Source organism: Syngnathoides biaculeatus, chromosome 14, assembly GCF_019802595.1.
Source record: "Syngnathoides biaculeatus isolate LvHL_M chromosome 14, ASM1980259v1, whole genome shotgun sequence".
NCBI classification, from domain to species: Eukaryota; Metazoa; Chordata; class Actinopteri; order Syngnathiformes; family Syngnathidae; genus Syngnathoides; species Syngnathoides biaculeatus.
The window spans coordinates 10,762-34,879 of record NC_084653.1 but is presented as its reverse complement, the minus strand read 5'-3'; the positions used below and the strand labels follow the sequence as shown (position 1 = coordinate 34,879).

Sequence of the window (24,118 nt, the reverse complement as noted above, 5' to 3'; positions counted from 1 at the left end):
ACCATTGCTCTGTATTGTTGACCCAAAGTATTTGAAGTCGTCCACCCTCGGCATCTCTTCTCCCTGGAGCTTCACTTCCCCCTCCGCCCCTCTCATTCATGCACATATATTCTGTTTTACTTCAGCTAATCTTCATTCCTCTCCTTTCCAGTGCGGGCTTCCATTTTTCTAATTGTTACTCAGCCTGCTCCCTGTTCACTGCAGATCACAATATCATCTGTGAACATCATGGTCCAAGGGGATTCCAGTCTAACCATATGTCAGCCTATCCATTACTATAGAAAACAGGAAGGGGCTCAGAGCGGATCCCTGATGCAGTCCTACCTCCATCTGAAATTCTTCTGTCACACCAACGGCACATCTCACTGCTGTTCTGCTGCCCTCATACATGTCCTGTACTATTCTAACATATTTCTCCCCCACACCAGACTTGCGCATGCAGTACCACAGTTCCTCTCTTTGTACTCTGTCATCGGCTTTCTCTAGGTCTACAAAGAGACAATGTAGCTCCTTCTGACCTTCTCTGTACTTTTCCAGAAGCATCCTCAAGGCAAATAAGGCATCTGTGGTACTCTTTCTAGGCATGAAACCATACTGTTGCTCGCAGATACTGATTTCTGTCATGAGTCTAGCCTCCACAACTCTTTCCCACAACTTCATTGTGGAGCTCATCAACTTTAATCCTCTATAGTTTCCTCAGCTCTGAGCATCGCCTTTGTAATTAAAAATGGGAACTAGCACACTTTTTCTCCATTCTTCTGTCATGTTCTCGCCTGCTAGTATTCTCATATTCTATTGAATAAGTGATTGCAAACAAAGGCCACTGTACCAAATATTAACATTGGTTTTCTCAGGTGTTCAAATACTTATTTCCAGCTGTATCACACAAATAAATAGTTAAAAAAATGATACAGTGTGATTTCTGGATTTTTCTTTTTAGATGATCTCTCTCACAGTGGACATGCACCTACAATGAAAATTTCAGACCCCTCATGATTTCCAAGTGGGAGAACTTGCAATATACCAGGGTGTTCAAATACTTATATTCTTTGTACTAATTTGAATTGCTCTTTAACTCAAAAAGAAAAAAAATCCCTTACCTGGTGTGTTTTGTCATCATCATTAAAATACACGGTTCACATTCCTCGATTTCACTGTTTTTTTTTTTTTCACCAATCTCTCAACTGTGGTGAACTTTACTTCTCTTGATCTACATTTTTTTTGACAGTTGACAGGTTTAAAATAATGTAAAACTCAAATGTCACCTGAAATATGAATGATCATGTAAAGTACAGATACCTGAATAATGTACTGGGATGCAATAAAGTATTTGCACTTTGTCATTTTTCACTTCATTCTCCACAGGCGAGGAGCTGGAAGTGATCAATGTTAATCCTCGGGCGATGTACATCCCTGCAAAAGGCTGGAGCTTTGTCACAGCAAGTAAAGCAATAAACACTCAAATCCACACAATGCAGTGTTCAATACATCGTGGAGGACGACAGTATTTGACACACTTATTGTACATAGGCAGCCAGATAAAGCCGAGGTGAACAGGAAGACATGTGGCATACGCAGCCTCACAACCCAAATAAGCATACTTTCACATTGTGGAGTCAGAGAGCAGATTTCCATGGAAACAACCAAGCCCTCACTTAGCCATCCTTTTCGTGCCCTTCGCAAACTTGCCAGTATCATGAGTAAATTATCAACTCAGAGGCATGTCAAAAGACATTTTGTGTTGGAATGTTCGCCATTTGAACCGCAAAAACCCGCTACGAGCCTTTCAAAATGCCGATTTACAATGCTTTGTTCAGGCAGAATTGACAATGCTGATGCATACTTATTATTGCAATCATTCTTCTGACAAATGAAGGCCTTTTTATAGAGTTCAAAATCCCTGAAAACGCAAAGCAGGTACAGTTTGGACATCAGGGGTACCCAACACGGCCATTATGGTTTGAAGAAGCCATTTGGGCATCAAATTCCATGAAAAAAAGGATCTTAAAAAGTAAAACAAATATGTATGTTCATTGAGCCTGTTGGCCATTGCTGGCGGAAATCCGACAAGACTCATAAAACATGATTGGGATCTTTATAAAGTCCTCTCACTGTAAAAAGACTTGTCTTGCATTTTGTCTCCATGTCGTCTCCAGTTTTGGTGTAGCACACTAAAGTATCATCGTTGGCTGACCTTTAAATTACTTTATATTCTGAATTAACGAGTGATCTTTTCAGACTTTTGCAAATTGAAGCTGCGACTTCTGGCTCACTTCTCCTGTGACCCAAAACTGCTGAACCTTCTGACAGACCCTGGGGCTGACGTATTTGCCATTTTGGCATGTCAATGGTGAGTTTTATACATATTTAAAGGCTGTCTATTTGCAGCATCTGGAGCTGAACGATTACTTGTTGCATAAAGTGTATTTCTAACTTCATTTAGAAAGGTACGATACAGCTTGTGCCTCACATTTTTAAAAATTCTTCACCTGTATATGGGATAGATCGTCATTTATGAAAATAATTTTTAACTCTGATGGGTTTTAAAGGTTATACTACTGATCCAACTTTACAGAATATTTATCATTCAACTTTGGGAGTCTTGAGTCCCCTTTTTAAAGCAGTTTTATCAATTTTTTCATCATAAAAAGTATGAAAGGTAAAGCCTTGGTACAATGTTCCTGTAAGGCAACAGCTACAGGACAGTGTTTGTGAGACAAAGCTCAAGGAAATGTAGCCTGACTGATACACCGATGTACGGTGGCAGCGCCTTGTCCGTCCTCCAGACGCCATTTTCCGTCTTTGCTTGCATTACAGCTCATTACTATTTCTCTCTTCTGAACTCTGTGTCCCACTGCTTTTCTGCATTCTAGGTCACGACCGTCATTCTTTAGACATTGTAACTTGGCACCTAAACAACGTTCAAACAAATGATTTCAGTCACTTTATTATTTGATATCGATGTGATGTTATTGACATGCAGTTGTCTGTTTTTCAGGAAATTTAAGCATGTGCACGAGGTGACATCACAGATCCAAGGCAGATGCCTGGCCGAGCAGGAGACTGCTCTTCAGGTGACTAACCAGAGGCTTCACGAGATCTGTGCCCGATTAGAGCCATGGCTAGCTTCCCAGGCTAGCGCCGCTAACGCCACACCGACGGCGGCCGCCACGGTTCCTACCTCAGTCCAGGTTGCTCCGACTACCCCGCCAGTCGCGGAGTTTCAGCGGTTCGGAGCCACACCTTCCTCCTGGCCAGAACGCTTTTCAGGTGACTCAGGAAACTTCAAACCCTTTCTTGCCCAGTGCGATCTTCAGTTCGAGCTACAGGCCTCTGCTTTCCCGACGGACCGCGTACGAATTGCCTTCGTCATATCCCACGTGAGGGGAAGAGCAGAGGCGTGGGCCACGGCAGAGTGGAGTCGCAACTCCGGAACGTGCCACTCCTGGACGTTCTTTGTGTCCGCGATGTTGCTAGTATTCCAGTATGCCTCGCCGTAACGCGAAGCAGCAGTGACGTTGATCCTGTTTTAACAGGGACAGCGTCGCGTGGCCAATTACGCTATCGAGTTTCGCATCAGAGCACCCGAAAGTCTGGATGGATGGAATCAGGATGCGCTACTCAATGCCTTCTTCCAAGGGCTCTCACCACCTCATTGCCGTGGACCTGCCTTACCTCCCTGGATTCACTCATTGCCCTAGCTCTCAAGATCGACCAGAGGTTAGCAATCCAGGGACAAATGGACCCACTACTCGAAGGAGAGCAGGGTGCATCCGCCCCACCGGTTTCCCTGCTGCCGACGCCCATACCCGCGACAGAGCCGATGCAGGTTGAGGAACTCGATGATCCGGCAGAGGAATGACTGCGACGTCGGCGAGAGGGCCGATGCTTCTACTGTGGATGCCTGGGTCACTTAGTGGCCCACTGTCCGGTCAGGGCCAAGCGCTCTACCCTCAAGATCACGACTCCGGTGAGTGTGAATTACGCCGCGGCGGGATCGAGTCGAGCACTGCACCTTGAGCATGGGGGGCCGTACAGCCTTTATTAACTCGGAATCGGACGCGAACCTGATCAATCCATGGGTAGTGTAGGCCTTGGGCGCTGTGACTTTTCAGACGCAGCGGTTCCGCAACGCATTTGCGTCCAATGGCAAATTCCTTTGCCGATTAACTCACCGTACGCAATCTTTGAGGATGACATTTCCGGACGCTCACACCGAGAAGATAAGTTTCCATGTAGTCAACTTGCGGAGCAGCGATGTCATCTTGGGCAGTCCCTGGCTTAAAAGACACAACCCACACAATGACTGGACCACCGGTCAAATCAGGGCATTGGGCGAAGAGTGTAGTAAGGTGTGTTTTGGGACTCTAGAAGAGAGGAGTTTACAGATCGCACCCATTGACTTACAGGAGTCAAAGCCCGTACCGGAGTTACCAGCAGTGCCCTCCTGTTGTCAGGACCTCAAGGAAGTTTTCTCAGAGGCAAAGGCCAAATCCTTTCCGCCGCACCGCCTGTACGATTGTGCTTTCGAGTTGTTGCTCGTCACATCACCCCCTCGAGGGAGGCTCTTTTCATTAACAGGACCGGAAGACCAAGCCATGATGGAGTATGTGGAGGAGTCGCTCGCGGCAGGACTCTTCCATCATCATCACCGGCTGGAGCACGATTCTTCTTTGTCAAGTAGAAGGACACCATGTTACGGCCCTGTATTGATTACAGGGGACTCAATGACATCACCATCAAGAACAGGTACCCTCTTCCCCTAATTGCTACCGCATTCGAACTGCTTCAAGGGGCCCGGATCTTCACCAAGTTAGATTTACTAAATGCGTACTATCTGGTACGCATTCGAGAAGGGGACGTGTGGAAGAGGGCCTTTAATACACCAACAGGCCACAACGAGTACCTGGTGATGCCGTTTGGCCTGACGAATGCGCCAGCCGTGTTTCAAAATTTTATTAATGATGTGCTCGGGGTGAGACTGAACAAGAACGTGTTCGTCTATCTCGACGACATTCTGATCTTTTCCCCGGACGAAGCTTCCCACATCGAGCACGTCAGGGAGATGCTGCAGCAATTGCTACGACATAATCTATATGTCAAGATGGAAAAGTGCGAATTCCACCGACCTTCCGTCACATTCCTGGGATTCATCTTGGCCGAGGGACAGATTTGCATTGATCCCAGTAAGGTCGATTCCGTTCTCCAATGGCCCACTCCCACCAATCGCAGGGAGGTGCAGAGCTTCATCGGATTCGCCAACTTCTACTGCAAGTTCATCAGGAACTTCAGTTCCATTGCTGCCCCCTAGCACGCCCTCATTTCACCCCGCAACTCATTCGAGTGGAGGCCTTTGATAGACTTAGGTCAAGTTACACCACAGCTCCTATCCTCATCATGCCAGATCCAGAGAGGCTGTTTGTGGTGGAGGTGGATGCATCGGACTTGGGAATGTGAGCAGTACTCTCCCAAAGGTGTGCAAAAAATGGAAGAATTCACACGTGCGCCTTTCTGTCTAAAAGACTGACTGGCAGAGTAGAATTATGATGTGGGCGATCGCGAATTACTGGCGGTTAAAACGGCGCTGGAGGAATGGAGACACTGGCTGGAGGGATCACAAGTGCCATTTCTGGTTCTTACAGACCATAAGAACCTGGAGTACCTGAGGACCGCCAAGAGACTGAATGCCAGGTGGGCACTCTTTTTCACTTGCTTTCAGTTCACTCTGTCCTTTCGTCCAGTCTCAAAGAATGGCAAACCAGACGCACTATCTCGCATCCATGAAGGGGCGCGAACGGAGTCCGTGAGTGTTCCGATACTTCCGGAGGCCCGCTTTGTGTCCGGGTTCACCTGGGAGATCAAGACACGGGTAAAAGAGGCTTTGAGGAACTCTCCGGGCTCAGCCGAATGTCCTTCTGGCCATCTGTTCATGGTTCCTTCGCTACGAGGAGACATTTATTGGACCCACACTAACAAGACCGTCTGCCACCCTGGCATGGTGAAGAGCCACTCAGTATAGTAGAACAATGTTGACCAAACCTGGGAAAGGACTTGAGGGAGTATGCCAACGCGTACCTGATATGGCCAATAAGACCTCTCGCCTATGACCTATGGGTGAGCTACAGCCACTACCAATTCCCTTTCGTCCCTGGTCACACATTTCCCTAGACTTTGTTCCAGGTCTACCCTGCTCCCAGGGAAAGACAGTGGTTCTCTCAGTCATCGATCAGTTTTCTAAGATGCTCCATTCTGTGCCAGCTCCTAAGATTCAGTCCGCCAAGCAGACAGCGCAGCTACTACTAGACAAAGACATCCGCTATCATGGCCTGCCAGTGGATGTAGTATGGGACAGAGGACCGCAATTCGTATCTCAATTCTGGAAGGAGTTCTGCAACCTAATCGGGGCAAAAGTAAGCCTCACTTCGGGTCATCACCTGGAGTCCAATGGCCAAACGGAATAAATCAGGAGCTGGAGACCGGTCTACGCTATCTGGCATCGCATGACCACACCACTTGGAGCCAGCGCCTCGGTTGGGTGGAGTATGCCCACAACTCTCTGCCTTCCACCTCCAAAGGTATGGCTCCATTCCACATCATTCATGGTTACCATCCCTCTCTGTTTCCATCTGTGGCCACCGACTCCGCGGTGCCATCCGCATTGGCAGTGGTGAGACGCTGCAAGCGGACCTGGGAAATAGCCCGAAAGACACTAATACGCATGGGCAGCTCCTACAAATCCGCGGCAGACCTCAAGAGAAGAAGGGCACCGGCGTTCAAGGTGGGACAACGCGTATAGTTGTCCACAAAGGATCTTCCGCTGTGGATGGACTCACGCAAGCTAGCTCCCAGGTTCGTTGGTCCCTTTCCTATCACTCAGATCATTAACACTGTCACTGTTTCCTTGAAACTCCCCAGATAGATGATGGTTCATCCCATGTTCCATGTAAGCCGGCTTTGACCAACTCGTCCATCGCCATTAGTCCCCCAAGTCAAGCAACCCCCCCCACCCCCCGTATGATCGACGGAGGTCCGGTGTACTCGGTACGCCGACTTTTATCATCTCGTAGTAGAGAGAGGGGGGTTCAATACCTTGTGGATTGGGAGGGGTATGGCCCAGAGGAACGTTTCTGGATTCCGTCCCGTTTTATCGTTGACCCGAGCCTCATCAGGGACTTCCATGTATCTCATCCTGAGGCTCCTGTGCCGTCTGGAGTCGGCTGTTAAGGGTGGGTGGGGTGGTTGGGGGTGGGGGTACTGTCATGGTCCTACCGGTCCAGCCCTGGGGACCTGCACAGCTGTGTTTATTAGGAGGTGCACACCTGCGCCTCATCAGCTATAATAAACCATAGTGTATATAGGACCCAGCGGACGGTCTAGCTTTGCCAGATTGTTGCTATCCATGCCTCGTTCCCGCACTTCTGCATTCCTGATCCTGAACCCCTGTGTAAGAACCTTCGCCTGTCCTCCGACCAACCCCGTAAGCTTAACACTCCTGATACTTCTGCTCACTCTGACTGACTCCGGCATTTGACATTGGGACGAATAAAGATCTTCCTTTAACTGCCTTCCTGTCTACCGAGTTGTGCATTTAGGTCCGCCCTGGCGTTCTGGTTATGACAGTCTGATGAAAGTCCATTTATTTTAATACAAACAAACAATGGAAAACGCCTTTGACTTGCTAATGTTAGCATCACTAGTCATGGTTTTTGGAATGAATAGTTTATGAAAAACAATTAATATTACAGTGAATTACTGCATCACGGAATGATAAGTACTTTTCTCTTTTATTTGTGTCTGCATGACTGGGATATAGTGCCTCCCGGTGGCTCAGGTGGGCACACCGGAAGGAGCAGCACAATGAATTGGATTGCAATGGCGTTACTGTTGTTTGTTTGAAGCACAGGATGATCCAAAACATAGAGCTCATACTGAATGTGTCCCTTTGCAGGCCGTGGTGAATATTATAATATAATAATATAATAAAACATGAATATTTCCCAAACTAAAGCTTTTCTGTTGGTTCCAAAGGCCTGTAATGTTGTGTGGTGGAGAGTTCTATTGAAAACATGCATAAAATTACATAGAAAAGGTTCCGATTTGATTTTATTGCAAATTTGAGCAAAATGTGCTCATCTTCCTGTGAAAGCAGGGACATGGACAATTTACACACCAATATCCCCATCGATGAGGGCCTCCAGTGTGTGAGGAGGATCTTCCGAAGGCAACCGGACCCAAGGAGGCCGGATGAGGAGTTATTGAAACTTCTCGTGATGAATTTGGACTAAAAACGATGTCGTATTTAACAAACAATTACTTACAGATAGGAGACTGTACTGACCAAGTGCCTCGGCAGACCTTCGGGCTACAACAGGTACCTAGACGATATTCGGGGACTGTGGACGAGGAGCCGGGACCAATTCGAACACTTCGTACAGGTACTCAACACACACAAACCCAAACACTTCATGATACATGGGTGGGACCTACTGACGTTTACGGGACTGCAAAAGAACATGATGTGGACCGATGTTCGGAGAAAATTGACAGTAAAAAAAGTGGATCGGAGACTGGGGACGATAGAACCGTGGAGTCTGAACTAATCGGGGCCTGGACAAGCCGGGCGGGAGACGGACATGACCGTAGGCCCTAAACACAAGTCGATCGGTGAAAAGGAGGAGACTCCCCCAAGCACTGGAGGCCCTCAAAACCCTACCATGAAACTGAACCAAGTTAGTACCCACCACCGCACACCTTCTACTTACCTAACCCCAAACCCTTTCCTACCCTAAACATAAGGAAAACTACACAAACAATCCTACAACCTCACCCAAACCCTCCCCGGAACACAACACAGACCCAGGAGGGAGACAAGGAACTGAACCCTAAACCCTGAACCCCCCCCCCCCCCCGACACACACACCCAGCTTGCATGCGCCTACGAGGAGGTACTTCTCTGCTGCAAAGGGTTTTTGGGCCTCAGATACAAAAAGGAACTCCGCGTTAGGAGCAGCCACCGGGTGCATGTAAGTCGCTTGGGTGCATTCCCCCTCCCCAGCATTACATGCCTGGTTCATGCCCGTGCACCCTAAGTGTGGAAGTCATGGTTGCCTTTCATCCGGCCAGCACAACCACTGCGGAAGTCACGGCTGTCATTAATCCAGCCAGCACAACCAGCGCGCTGCAAGCCCGCTTGTGGGTATCCTTCACCCGCATACCATGCCTGGTTCATGTCCGTGCACCCTATGTGTGAAAGTCATGGTTGCCTTTCATCCATCCAGCACACCAGTGCGCTGGAAGCCCTCTTGGGTGCGTCTTCCCATCGCATACCAAGCCTGGTTCATGCCCGCACACGCTAAGCTTGGAAGTCATGGTTGTCATTCATCCAGCCAGCACAACCATGGCACTGGAACCCCGCTTGGCTGCGTTCCCCCTCCCCAGCATACCATGCCTGGTTCATGCCCATGAACCCCAAGTGTGGAAGTCATGGTTGCCTTTCATCCATCCAGCACAACCAGTAAGAAGGAAGCCCTCTTGGGTGCGTCTTCCCATCACATACCATCACTGGTTAATGCCCGCGCACGCGAAGTTTGGAAGTCATGGTTGTCATTCATCCATCCAGCACAACCAGTGCGGAAGTCATGGTTGTCATTCATCCAAGGCAACACAACTATTGCGCTGAAAGCCCGCTTGGGGGTGTCCTTCACCCGCATACCATGCCTGGTTAATGTCCGCGCTCCCTAAGTGTGGAAGTCACAGTTGTCTTTCATCCATGCAGCACAACCGTTGCACTGCAAGCCCGCCTGCGGGTGTCCTTCACCCGCATACCATGCCTGGTTTATGTCCGTGCACCATAAGTGTGGAAGTCATGTTTGCCTTTCATCCATCCAGCACAACCAGTGCGCTGGAAGCCCTCTTGGGTGCGTCTTCCCATCGCATACCATCACTGGTTAATGCCCGCGCACGCGAAGTTTGGAAGTCATGGTTGTCATTCATCCAGCCAGCACAGCCAGTGTGGAAGTCATTGTGGCCTTTCATCCATCCATTACAACCATTGCGCTGCAAGGCCGCTTTCGGGTGTCCTTCAGCCGCATGCCATGCCTGGTTCATGCCCGCGCACGCTATGTTTGGAAGTCATGGTTGTCATTCATCCATCCAGCACAACCAGTGCGGAAGTCATGGTTGTCATTCATCCAAGGCAACACAACTATTGCGCTGAAAGCCCGCTTGGGGGTGTCCATCACCCGCATACCATGCCTGGTTAATGTCCGCGCTCCCTAAGTGTGGAAGTCACAGTTGTCTTTCATCCATGCAGCACAACCGTTGCACTGCAAGCCCGCCTGCGGGTGTCCTTCACCCGCATACCATGCCTGGTTTATGTCCGTGCACCATAAGTGTGGAAGTCATGTTTGCCTTTCATCCAGCCAGCACAACCAGTGCGCTGGAAGCCCTCTTGGGTGCGTCTTCCCATCGCATACCATCACTGGTTAATGCCCGCGCACGCGAAGTTTGGAAGTCATGGTTGTCATTCATCCAGCCAGCACAGCCAGTGTGGAAGTCATTGTGGCCTTTCATCCATCCATTACAACCATTGCGCTGCAAGGCCGCTTTCGGGTGTCCTTCAGCCGCATGCCATGCCTGGTTCATGCCTGCGCACGCTAAGTTTGGAAGTCATGGTTGTCATTCTTCCAGCCAGCACAACCAGTGCGGAAGTCATGGTTGTCATTCATCCAGGCAACACAACTATTGCGCTGAAAACCCGCTTGGGGGTGTCCTTCACCCGCATACCATGCCTGGTTAATGTCCGCGCTCCCTAAGTGTGGAAGTCACAGTTGTCTTTCATCCATGCAGCACAACTGTTGCGCTGCAAGCCCGCCTGCGGGTGTCCTTCACCCGCATACCATGCCTGGTTTATGTCCGTGCACCATAAGTGTGGAAGTCATGTTTGCCTTTCATCCATCCAGCACAACCAGTGCGCTGGAAGCCCTCTTGGGTGCGTCTTCCCATCGCATACCATCACTGGTTAATGCCCGCGCACGCGAAGTTTGGAAGTCATGGTTGTCATTCATCCAGCCAGCACAGCCAGTGTGGAAGTCATTGTGGCCTTTCATCCATCCATTACAACCATTGCGCTGCAAGGCCGCTTTCGGGTGTCCTTCAGCCGCATGCCATGCCTGGTTCATGCCCGCGCACGCTATGTTTGGAAGTCATGGTTGTCATTCATCCATCCAGCACAACCAGTGCGGAAGTCATGGATGTCATTCATCCAGGCAACACAACTATTGCGCTGAAAGCCCGCTTGGGGGTGTCCATCACCCGCATACCATGCCTGGTTAATGTCCGCGCTCCCTAAGTGTGGAAGTCACAGTTGTCTTTCATCCATGCAGCACAACCGTTGCACTGCAAGCCCGCCTGCGGGTGTCCTTCACCCGCATACCATGCCTGGTTTATGTCCGTGCACCATAAGTGTGGAAGTCATGTTTGCCTTTCATCCAGCCAGCACAACCAGTGCGCTGGAAGCCCTCTTGGGTGCGTCTTCCCATCGCATACCATCACTGGTTAATGCCCGCGCACGCGAAGTTTGGAAGTCATGGTTGTCATTCATCCAGCCAGCACAGCCAGTGTGGAAGTCATTGTGGCCTTTCATCCATCCATTACAACCATTGCGCTGCAAGGCCGCTTTCGGGTGTCCTTCAGCCGCATGCCATGCCTGGTTCATGCCTGCGCACGCTAAGTTTGGAAGTCATGGTTGTCATTCTCCAGCCAGCACAACCAGTGCGGAAGTCATGGTTGTCATTCATCCAGGCAACACAACTATTGCGCTGAAAACCCGCTTGGGGGTGTCCTTCACCCGCATACCATGCCTGGTTAATGTCCACGCTCCCTAAGTGTGGAAGTCACAGTTGTCTTTCATCCATGCAGCACAACTGTTGCGCTGCAAGCCCGCCTGCGGGTGTCCTTCACCCGCATACCATGCCTGGTTCATGTCCGTGCACCATAAGTGTGGAAGTCATGGTTTCCTTTCATCCATCCAGCACAACCAGTGCGCTGGAAGCCCTCTTGGGTGCGTCTTCCCATCGCATACCATGCCTGGTTCATGCCCGCGCACGCTAAGTTTGGAAGTCATGGTTGTCATTCATCCAACCAGTACAAGCAGTGCGGAAGTCACGGTTGTCATTCATTCAGCCAGCACAACCAGTGCAGAAGTCACGGTTGTCATTCATCCAGGCAACCCAACTATTGCGCTGGAAGCCCGCTTGGGGGTGTCCTTCACGCGCATACCATGCTTAGTTCATGCCCACGCTCCCTAAGTGTGTAAGTCACGGTTGTCTTTCATCCAGCCACGATAACCATTGCTCTGCACGCCCGCTTGTGGGTGTCCATCACCCGCATACCATGCCTGGTTCATGCCCGCGCACCCTAAGTGTAGAATTCATGGCTGTCATTCATCCAGCCAGGACAACCAGTGTGGAAGTCATGGTGGCCTTTCATCCATCCAGCACAACCATTGCGCTGCAATCCCGCTTGCGGGTGTCCTTCACCTGCATACCATGCCTGGTTCATGTCCGTGCACCCTAAGTGTGGAAGTCATGGTTGCCTTTCATACATCTAGCACAACCATTGTGCTGCGATCCCGCATGCGGGTGTCCTGCTGGAAGCCTGCTTGCGTGTGTCCTTCACCCGCATACCATACCTGGTTCATGCCCGCGCACCTTAAGTGTGGAAATCATGGTTGTCATTTATCTAGCCAGCACAACCAGTGTGGAAGTCACGGTTGTCATTCATCCAGCCAGCACAACCATTGCGCTGAAAGCCTGCTTGCGGGTGTCCTTCACCCGCATACCATGCCTGGTTCATGCCCGCGCACCCTAAGTGTGGAAGTCATGGTTGCCTTTCATCTAGCCAGCATAACCAGTGCGGAAGTCACGGTTTTCATTCATACAGGCAACACAACTATTGCGCTCGAAGCCCGCTTGGGAGTGTCCTTCAATCGCATACCATGCTTGGTTCATGCCTCCGCTCCCTAAGTGTGGAGGTCACGGTTGTCTTTCATCGAGCCACCACAACCATAGCTCTGCACGACCGCTTGCGGGTGTCCATCACCCGCATACCATGCCTGGTTCATGCCCACGCACCCTGAGTGTAGAATTTATGGTTGTCATTCATCCAGCAAGCACAGCCAGTGTGGAAGTCATGGTGGCCTTTCATCCATCCATTACAACCATTGCGCTGCAAGCGCGCATTCGGGTGTCCTTCACCCGCAGACCATGCCTGGTTCATGCCCGCGCACCCCAAGTGTGGAAGTCATGGTTGTCATTCAACCAGCCAGCACAACCAGTCTGGAAGTCATGGTTGCCTTTCATCCATGCAGCACAACCCTTGTGCTGCAAGCCCGCTTGCGGGTGTCCTTCACCCGCATACCATGCCTGGTTCATGTCCGTGCACCCTTGGTGTTGAAGTCATGGCTGCCTTTTATCCATCCAGCACAACCAGTAAGCTGGAAGCCCTCTTGGGTGTGTCTTCCCATCGGATACCATGCCTGGTTCATGCCCGCGCACACTAAGTTTGGAAGTCATGGTTGTCATTCATACAGCCAGCACAACCAGTTCTTTGGAAGCCCGATTGGGTGCGTTCCCCCCCAAGCATACCATGCCTGGTTCATGCCCGCGCACCCTAAGTGTGGAAGTCATGGTTTCCTTTCATCCAGCCAATACAACCATTGCGCTGCAAGACTGCTTGCGGGTGTCCTTCACCCGCATACCATGCCTGGTTCATGTCTGTGCACCCTAAGTGTGGAAGTCATGGTTGCCTTTCAGCCATCCAGCACAACCAGTGCGCTGGAAGCCCTCTTGGGTGCATCTTCCCATCACATACAATGCCTGGTTCATGACCGCGCACGCTAAGTTTGGAAGTCATGGTTGTCATTCATCCAGCCAGCAGAACCAGTGCGCTGGAAGCCCGCTTGGATGCGTTCCCCTCCTAGCATATCATGCCTGGTTCATGCCCGTGCACCCTAAGTGTGGAAGTCGTGGTTTCCTTTCATCCAGCCAGCACAAGCAGTGCGGAAGTCACGGTTGTCATTCATCCAGCCAGCACAACCATTGCGCTGCAAGCCTGGTTGCGGGTGTCCTTCACCCGCATACCATGCCTGGTTCATGTCCGTGCACCCTAAGTGTGGAAGTCATGGTTGCCTTTCATCCATACAGCCCAACCAGTGTGCTGGAAGCCCTCTTGTGTGTGTCTTCCCATCGCATACCATGCCTGGTTCATGCCCGCGCACGCAAAGTTTGGAAGTCATGATTGTCATTTATCCACTCAGCACAACCAGTGCGCTGCAAGCCCGCTTGGGTGCGTTCCCCCCCAGCATACCATGCCTGGTTCTTGCCCGCGCACCCTAAGATTGGAAGTCATGGTTGCCTTTCATCCATCCAGCACAACCAGTGCGTTGGAAGCCCTCTTGGGTGCGTCTTCCCATCGCATACCATGCCGGGTTCATGCCCGTGCATGCTAAGGGTGGAAGTCATGGTTGCCTTTCATCCAACCAGCACAACCAGTGCAGAAGTCACGGTTGTCATTCATTCAGGCAACACAACTATTGCGCTGGAAGCCTGCTTGGGGAAGTCCTTTAAACGGATAACATGCCTGGTTCATGCAAGTGCTCCCTAAGTGTGGAAGTCACAGTTGTCTTTCATCCATGCAGCACAGCCATTGCTCTGCATGCCCGCTTGCGGGTGTCCTTCACCTGCATACCATGCCTGGTTCATGCCCGCGCTCCCTAAGTGTGGAAGTCACGGTTGTCATTCATCCAGCCAGCACAACCATTGCGCTGCAAGCCTGCTTGCGGGTGTCCTTCACCCGCATACCATGCCTGGTTCATGTCCGTGCACCCTAAGTGTGGAAGTCAGGGTTGCCTTTTATCCATCCAGCACAACCAGTGTGCTGGAAGCCCGCTTGGATGCTTTCTCCCCCCAGCATACCATGCCTGGTTCATGCCCGCGCACCCTAAGTGTGGAAGTCATGGTTGCCTTTCATCTAGCCAGCATAACCAGTGCGGAAGTCACGGTTGTCATTCATCCAGGCAACACAACTATTTCGCTGGAAGCCTGCTTGGGGAAGTCCTTCAAACGGATACCATGCCTGGTTCATTCCCGCGCTCCCAAAGTGTGGAAGTCATGGTCGTCATTCATCCATCCAGCATCACCAGTGCGGAAGTCATGGTTGTCATTCACCCAGCCACCACAACCTGCGCGCTGCAAGCCCTCTTGCAGGTGTCCTTCTTCCGCACAACATGAGTTGTTCATGCCAGTGTGTTCTAAGTGTGGAAGTCATGGTAGTCATTCAACTAGTGCGCTGGAAGCCCGCTTGGGTGCGTTTCACCTGCATACCATGCCTGGTTCATGCCCGCACACCCGAAGTGTGGAAGTCATGGTTGTCATTCAACCATCCAGCACAACCAGTCTGGAAGTCATTGTTGCCTTTCATCCATGCAGCACAACCGTTGCGCTGCAAGCCCGCTTGCGGGTGTCCTTCACCCGCACACCATGCCTGGTTCGTTTCCGTGCACCCTTGGTGTTGAAGTAATCGCTGCCTTTTATCCATCCAGCACAACCAGTAAGATGGAAGCCCTCTTGTGTCGTCTTCCCATCGGATACCATGCCTGGTTCATGCCCGCGCACGCTAAGTTTGCAAGTCATGGTTGTCTTTCATCCATCCAGCACAACTCTTGCGCTGAAAGCCCGCTTGCAGGTGTCCTATACCCGCATTCCAAGACTGGTTCATGCCCGCGCACATTAAGTTTGGAAGTCATGGTTGTCATTCATCCAGCCAGCACAACCAGTGCGCTGGAACCCCGCTTGGGTGCGTTCCCCCCCCCATCATACCCTGCCTGGTTCATGCCCGCGCACCCTAAGTGTGGAAGTCATGGTTTCCTTTCATCCATCCAGCACAACCAGTGCGCTGGAAGCCTGGTTCATGCCCGCGCATGCTAAGTGTGGAAGTCATGGTTGCCTTTCATCAAGCCAGCACAACCAGTGCGGAGGTCACGGTTGTCATTCATTCAGGCAACACAACTATTGCGCTGGAAGCCTGCTTGGGGAAGTCCTTCAAACGGATACCATAACTGGTTCATGCCCGCGCTCCCTAAGTGTGGAAGTCATGGTTGTCATTCACCCAGCCACCACAACCTGCGTGCTGCAATCCCGCTTGCAGGTGTCCTTCTTCCGCGTAACATGCGTTGTTCATGCCCGCGTGCTCTAAGTGTGGAAGTCATGGTAGTCATTCAACTCGTGCGCTGGAAGCCCGCTTGGGTGCGTTTCCCCTGCATACCATGCCTGGTTCATGCCCGCACACCCTAAGTGTGGAAGTCATGTTTGTCATTCAACCACCGAGCACAACCAGTCTGGAAGTCATGGTTGCCTTTCATCCATGCAGCACAACCGTTGCGCTGCAAGCCCACTTGCGGGTGTCCTTCACCCGCACACCATGCCTGGTCCATTTCCGTGAACCCTTGGTGTTGAAGTCATGGCTGCCTTTTATCCATCCAGCACAACCAGTAAGCTGGAAGCCCTCTTGGGTGCGTCTTCCCATCGGATACCATGCCTGGTTCATGCCCGCGCACGCTTAGTTTGGAAGTCATGGTTTTCTTTCATCCATCCAGCACAACTCTTGCGCTGAAAGCACGCTTGCAGGTGTCCTTTACCCGCATACCAAGACTGGTTCATGCACGCGCACCCTAAGTGTGGGAGTCATGGTTGTCATTCAACAGCCCAGCACAACCAGTCTGGAAGTCATGGTTGCCTTTCATCCGTGCAGCACAACCGTTGCGCTGTAAGCCCGCTTGCGAGTGTCCTTCACCCGCATACCATGCCTGGTTCATGCCCGCGCTCCATAAATGTGGAAGTCACAGTTCTCTTTCATCCAGCCACCACAGCCATTGCTCTGCACGCCGCTTGCGGGTGTCCTTCACCCGCACACCATGCCTGGTTCATGTCCGTGCACCCTTGGTGTTGAAGTAATCGCTGCCTTTTATTCATCCAGCACAACCAGTAAGCTGGAAGCCCTCTTGGGTGCGTCTTCCCATCGGATACCATGCCTGGTTCATGCCCGCGCACGCTAAGTTTGGAAGTCATGGTTTTCTTTCATCCATCCAGCACAACTCTTGCGCTGAAAGCACGCTTGCAGGTGTTCTTTACCCGCATACCAAGACTGGTTCATGCACACGCACCTTAAGTGTGGGAGTCATGGTTGTCATTCAACAGCCCAGTACAACCAGTCTGGAAGTCATGGTTGCCTTTCATCTGTGCAGCACAACCGTTGCGCTGCAAGCCCGCTTGCGAGTGTCCTTCACCCGCATACCATGCCTGGTTCATGCCCGCGCTCCCTAAGTGTGGAAGTCACGGTTGTCATTCATCCAGCCAGCACAACCATTGCGCTGCAAGCCTGCTTGCGGGTGTCCTTCACCCGCATACCATGCCTGGTTCATGTCCGTGCACCCTAAGTATCGAAGTCAGGGTTGCCTTTTATCCATCCGGCACAACCAGTGCGCTGGAAGCCCGCTTGGATGCTTTCTCCCCCCAGCATACCATGCCTGGTTCATGCCCGCGCACCCTAAGTGTGGAAGTCATGGTTGCCTTTCATCTAGCCAGCATAACCAGTGCGTAAGTCACGGTTGTCATTCATCCAGGCAACACAACTATTTCGCTGGAAGCCTGCTTGGGGAAGTCCTTCAAACGGATACCATGCCTGGTTCATTCCCGCGCTCCCAAAGTGTGGAAGTCATGGTCATCATTCATCCATCCAGCATAACCATTGCGGAAGTCATGGTTGTCATTCACCCAGCCACCACAACCTGCGCGCTCCAAGCCCTCTTGCAGGTGTCCTTCTTCCGCACAACATGAGTTGTTCATGCCCGTGTGTTCTAAGTGTGGAAGTCATGGTCGTCATTCAACAAGTGCGCTGGAAGCCCGCTTGGGTGCGTTTCCCCTGCATACCATGCCTGGTTCATGCCCGCACACCCGAAGTGTGGAAGTCATGGTCGTCATTCAACTAGTGCGCTGGAAGCCCGCTTGGGTGCGTTTCCCCTGCATACCATGCCTGGTTCATGCCCGCACACCCGAAGTGTGGAAGTCATGGTTGTCATTCAACCACCCAGCACAACCAGTCTGGAAGTCATTGTTGCCTTTCATCCATGCAGCACAACCGTTGCGCTGCAAGCCCGCTTGCGGGTGTCCTTCATCCGCACACCATGCCTGGTTCATTTCTGTGCACCCTTGGTGTTGAAGTAATCGCTGCCTTTTATCCATCCAGCACAACCAGTAAGCTGGAAGCCCTCTTGGGTCGTCTTCCCATCGGATACCATGCCTGGTTCATGCCCGCGCACATTAAGTTTGGAAGTCATGGTTGTCATTCATCCAGCCAGCACAACCAGTGCGCTGGAACCCCGCTTGGGTGCGTTTCCCCCCCCCCCCAGCATACCCTGCCTGGTTCATGCCCGCGCACCCTAAGTGTGGAAGTCATGGTTTCCTTTCATCCATCCAGCACAACCAGTGCGCTGGAAGCCCTCTTTGGTGCGTCTTCCCATCGCATACCATGCCTGGTTCATGCCCGCGCATGCTAAGTGTGGAAGTCATGGTTGCCTTTCATCAAGCCAGCACAACCAGTGCGGAGGTCACGGTTGTCATTCATTCAGGCAACACAACTATTGCGCTGGAAGCCTGCTTGGGGAAGTCCTTCAAACGGATACCATAACTGGTTCATGCCCGCGCTCCCTAAGTGTGGAAGTCATGGTTGCCTTTCATCCATCTAGCACAACCAGTGTGTTGGAAGCCCTCTTGGGTGCGTCTTCCCATCGCATACCTTGCCTGGTTCATGCCCGTGCATGCTAAGTGTGGAAGTCATGGTTGCCTTTCATCAAGCCAGCACAACCAGTGCGGAGGTCACGGTTGTCATTCATTCAGGCAACACAACTATTGCGCTGGAAGCCTGCTTGGGGAAGTCCTTCAAACGGATACCATAACTGGTTCATGCCCGCGCTCCCTAAGTGTGGAAGTCATGGTTGACTTTCATCCAACCAGCACAACCAGTGCGGAAGTCACGGTTGTCATTCATTCAGGCAACACATCTATTGCGCTGGAAGCCTGCTTGGGGAAGTCCTTTAAACCGATACCATGCCTGGTTCATGCCCGCGCTCCCTAAGTGTGGAAGTCATGGTTGCCATTCACCCAGCCACCACAACCTGCGCGCTGCAAGCCCTCTTGCAGGTGTCCTTCTTCCGCACAACATGAGTTGTTCATGCCCGTGTGTTCTAAGTGTGGAAGTCATGGTAGTCATTCAACTAGTGCGCTGGAAGCCCGCTTGGGTGCGTTTCCCCTGCATACCATGCCTGGTTCATGCCCGCACACCCTAAGTGTGGAAGTCATGGTTGTCATTCAACCATCCAGCACAACCAGTCTGGAAGTCATTGTTGCCTTTCATCCATGCAGCACAACCTTTGCGCTGCAAGCCCGCTTGCGGGTGTCCTTCACCCGCACACCATGCCTGGTTCGTTTCCGTGCACCCTTGGTGTTGAAGTAATCGCTGCCTTTTATCCATCCAGCATAACCAGTAAGCTGGAAGCCCTCTTGTGTCGTCTTCCCATCGGATACCATGCCTGGTTCATGCCCGCGCACGCTAAGTTTGCAAGTCATGGTTGTCTTTCATCCATCCAGCACAACTCTTGCGCTGAAAGCCCGCTTGCAGGTGTCCTATACCCGCATTCCAAGACTGGTTCATGCCCGCGCACATTAAGTTTGGAAGTCATGGTTGTCATTCATCCAGCCAGCACAACCAGTGCGCTGGAACCCCGCTTGGGTGCGTTCCCCCCCCCCAGCATACCCTGCCTGGTTCATGCCCGCGCACCCTAAGTGTGGAAGTCATGGTTTCCTTTCATCCATCCAGCACAACCAGTGCGCTGGAAGCCCTCTTTGGTGCGTCTTCCCATCGCATACCATGCCTGGTTCATGCCCGCGCATGCTAAGTGTGGAAGTCATGGTTGCCTTTCATCAAGCCAGCACAACCAGTGCGGAGGTCACGGTTGTCATTCATTCAGGCAACACAACTATTGCGCTGGAAGCCTGCTTGGGGAAGTCCTTCAAACGGATACCATTACTAGTTCATGCCCGCGCTCCCTAAGTGTGGAAGTCATGGTTGTCATTCACCCAGCCACCACAACCTGCGTGCTGCAATCCCGCTTGCAGGTGTCCTTCTTCCGCGTAACATGCGTTGTTCATGCCCGCGTGCTCTAAGTGTGGAAGTCATGGTAGTCATTCAACTCGTGCGCTGGAAGCCCGCTTGGGTGCGTTTCCCCTGCATACCATGCCTGGTTCATGCCCGCACACCCTAAGTGTGGAAGTCATGTTTGTCATTCAATCACCGAGCACAACCAGTCTGGAAGTCATGGTTGCCTTTCATCCATGCAGCACAACCGTTGCGCTGCAAGCCCACTTGCGGGTGTCCTTCACCCGCACACCATGCCTGGTTCATGTCCGTGCACCCTTGGTGTTGAAGTAATGGCTGCCTTTTATCCATCCAGCACAACCAGTAAGCTGGAAGCCCTCTTGGGTGCTTCTTCCCATCAGATCCAATGCCTGGTTCATGCCCGCGCACGCTAAGTTTGGAAGTCATGGTTTTCTTTCATCCATCCAGCACAAGTCTTGCGCTGAAAGCCCGCTTGCAGGTGTCCTTTACCCGCATACCAAGCCTGGTTCATGCCCGCGCACCCTAAGTTTGGGAGTCATGGTTGTCATTCATCCAGCTAACACAACTAGTGTGGAAGTCATGGTTGTCATTCAACCACCCAGCACAACCAGTGCGGAAGTCACGGTTGCCTTTCATCCAGCCAGCACAACCATGCGGAAGTCACGGTTGTCATTCATTCAGCGAGCACAACCATTGCGGAAGTCACGGTTGTCATTCATCCAGGCAACACAACTATTGCGCTCGAAGCCCGCTTGGGGTTGTTGTTCAATTGCATACCATGCCTGGTTCATGCCCGCGCACCCTAAGTGTGGAAGTCATGGTTTCCTTTCATGCAGCCAGCACAAGCAGTGCGGAAGTCATGGTTGTCATTCATTCAGCCAGCACAACCAGTGCAGAAGTCACGGTTGTCATTCATCCAGGCAACCCAACTATTGCGCTGGAAGCCCGCTTGGGGGTGTCCTTCACGCGCATACCATGCCTAGTTCATGCCCACGCTCCCTAAGTGTGTAAGTCACGGTTGTCTTTCATCCAGAAACTATAACCATTGCTCTGCACGCCCACTTGTGGGTGTCCATCACCCGCATAACATGCCTGGTTCATGCCCGCGCTCCCTCAGTGCGGAATTCATGGTTGTCATTCAACCACCCAGCACAACCAGTCTGGAAGTCATGGTTGCCTTTCATCCATCCAGCACAACCATTGCGCTGCAATCCCGCATGCGGGTGCCCTTCAGCCGCATACCAAGACTGGTTCATGCCCGCGCACCATAACTGTGGGAGTCATGGTTGTCATTCATCCAGCCAGCACAACCAGTGTGGAAGTCATGGTTGTCAATTAACCACTCAGCACAACCAGTCTGGATGTCATGGTTGCCTTTCATCCATGCAGCCCAACCAGTGCGCTGGAAGCCTGCTTGCGGGTGTCCTTCACCCGCATACCATACCTGGTTCATGCCCGCGCACCTTAAGTGTGGAAATCATGGTTGTCATTCATCTACCCAGCACAACCAGTGTTGTAGTCATGGTTGTCGTCATCCAGCCAGCACAACCATTGCGCTGCAAGCCTGCTTGCGGGTGTCCTTCAGCCGCATACCATGCCTGGTTCAAGACCGCGCACCCTAAGTATGGAAGTCATGGTTGTCATTCATCAAGCCATCACAACCAGTTCGCTGGAAGCCTGCTTGCGGGTGTCCGTCACCCGCATACCATACCTGGTTCATGCCCGCGCACCTTAAGTGTGGAAATCATGGTTGTCATTCATCTACCCAGCATAACCAATGTGGAAGTCACGGTTGTCATTCATCCAGCCAGCACAACCATTGCGCTGCAAGCAGGCTTGCGGGTTTCCTTCACCCGCATACCATGCCTGGTTCATGCCCGCGCACCCTAAGTGTGGAAGTCATGGTTGCCTTTCATCTAGCCAGCACAACCAGTGCGGAAGTCACGGTTGTCATTCATCCAGGCAACACAGTTATTTCGCTGGAAGCCTGCTTGGGGAAGTCCTTCAAACGGACACCATGCCTGGTTCATGCCCGCGCTCCCTAAGTGTGGAAGTAATTGTTGTCATTCATCCATCAAGCATAACCAAAGCGGAAGTCAAGGTTGTCATTCATCCAGCCACAACAACCTGCTCGCTGCAAGCCCGCTTGCAGGTGTCCTTCTCCCGCGTAACATGCGTTGTTCATGCCCGTGTGCTCTAAATGTGGAAGTCATGGTAGTCATTCAACTAGTGCGCTGGAACCCCGCTTGGGTGCGTTCCCCATCCATACCATGCCTGGCTCATGCCCACGCACCCTGAGTGTAGAATTTATGGTTATCATTCATTCAGCCAGCACAGCCAGTGTGGAAGTCATGGTGGCCTTTCATCCATCCATTACAACTATTGCGCTGCAAGCGCGCATTCGGGTGTCCTTCACCCGCAAACCATAACTGGTTCATGCCCGCCCACCCCAAGTGTGGAAGTCATGGTTTTCATACAACGAGCCAGCACAACCAGTCTGGAAGTCATGGTTGCCTTTGATCCATGCAGCACAACAGTTGTGCTGCAAGCCCGCTTGCGGGTGTCCTTCACCCGCATACCATGCCTGCTTCATGTCCATGCACCCAAAGTGTTGAAGTCATGGTTGTCATTCAACAAACCCAGCACAACCAGTCTGGAAGTCATGGTTGCCTTTCTTCCGTGCAGCACAACCGTTGCGCTGCAAGCCCGCTTGCGGGTGTCCTTCACCCGCATACCATGCCTGGTTCATGCCCGCACACCCTAAGTGTGGATGTCATGGTTGCCTTTCATCCAGCCAGCACAACCATGCGGAAGTCACGGTTGTCATTCATTCAGCGAGCACAACCAGTGCGGAAGTCACGGTTGTCAATAATCCAGGCAACACAACTATTGCGCTCGGAGCCCGCTTGGGGTTGTCCTTCAACCGCATACCATGCCTGGTTCATGCCCACGCTCCCTAAGTGTGGAGGTCACGGTTGTCTTTCATCCAGCCACCACAACCATTGCTCTGCACGCCCGCTTGTGGGTGTCCATCACCCGCATACCATGCCTGGTTCATGCCCGCGCACCCTAAATGTAGAATTCATGGTTGTCATTCATCCAGCCATCACAACCAGTGCGCTGGAAGCCTGCTTGCGGGTGTCCTTCACCCGCATACCATGCTTGGTTCATGTCCGTGCACCCTTGGTGTTGAAGTCATGGCTTTATCATCCAGCACAACCAGTAAGCTGGAAGCCCTCTTGGGTGTGTCTTCCCATCGGATACCATGCCTGGTTCATGCCCGCGCACGCTACGTTTGGAAGTCATGGTTGTCATTCATACAGCCAGCACAACTCTTGCGCTGGAAGCCTGCTTGCGGGTGTCCTTCACATGCATACCATGCCTGATTCATGTCCGTGCACCCTAAGTGTGGAAGTCATGGTTGTCATTCATCCATCCAGCACAACCAGTGTGTAATTCATGGTTGCCTTTCATCCATTCAGCACAACCGTTGCGCTGCAAGCCCGCTTGTGGGTGTCCTTCACCCGCATAGCATACCTGGTTCATGCCCGCGCACCCGAAGTGTGGAAATCATAGTTGTCATTCAACCAGCCAGAACAACCAGTCTGGTAGTCATGGTTGCCTTTCATCCATTCAGCACAACCGTTGCGCTGAAAGCCCGCTTGAGGATGTCCTTCACCCTCATACCATGCCTAGTTCATGTCCGTGCACCCTAAATGTGGAAGTCATGGTTGCCTTTCATCCATCCAGCACAACCAGTGCGTTGGAAGCCCTCTTGGGTGGGTCTTACCATCTGATACCATGCCTGGTTCATGCCCGCGCACACTAAGTTTGGAAGTCATGGTTGTCATTCATCCAGCCAGCACAACCAGTGCGCTGGAAGCCC

The 24,118-nt window shown here is 51.8% G+C and overlaps 1 protein-coding gene across 2 annotated transcripts in view; it reads left to right on the top strand.

Annotated features, from left to right (window-relative positions):
• LOC133512685 (calphotin-like) overlaps positions 1–3,597 on the top strand; it is an 85,228-nt gene extending 81,631 nt beyond the window's left edge. For both annotated transcript variants that reach the window (XR_009798255.1, XR_009798252.1), the window contains 3 exons: positions 1,366–1,443; positions 2,239–2,350; positions 2,999–3,597. The gene's annotated coding sequence lies outside the window, so the exon portion shown is untranslated. The remainder of the gene's footprint in view (positions 1–1,365; positions 1,444–2,238; positions 2,351–2,998) is intronic.
• The last annotated feature ends 20,521 nt before the right edge of the window (positions 3,598–24,118 follow it).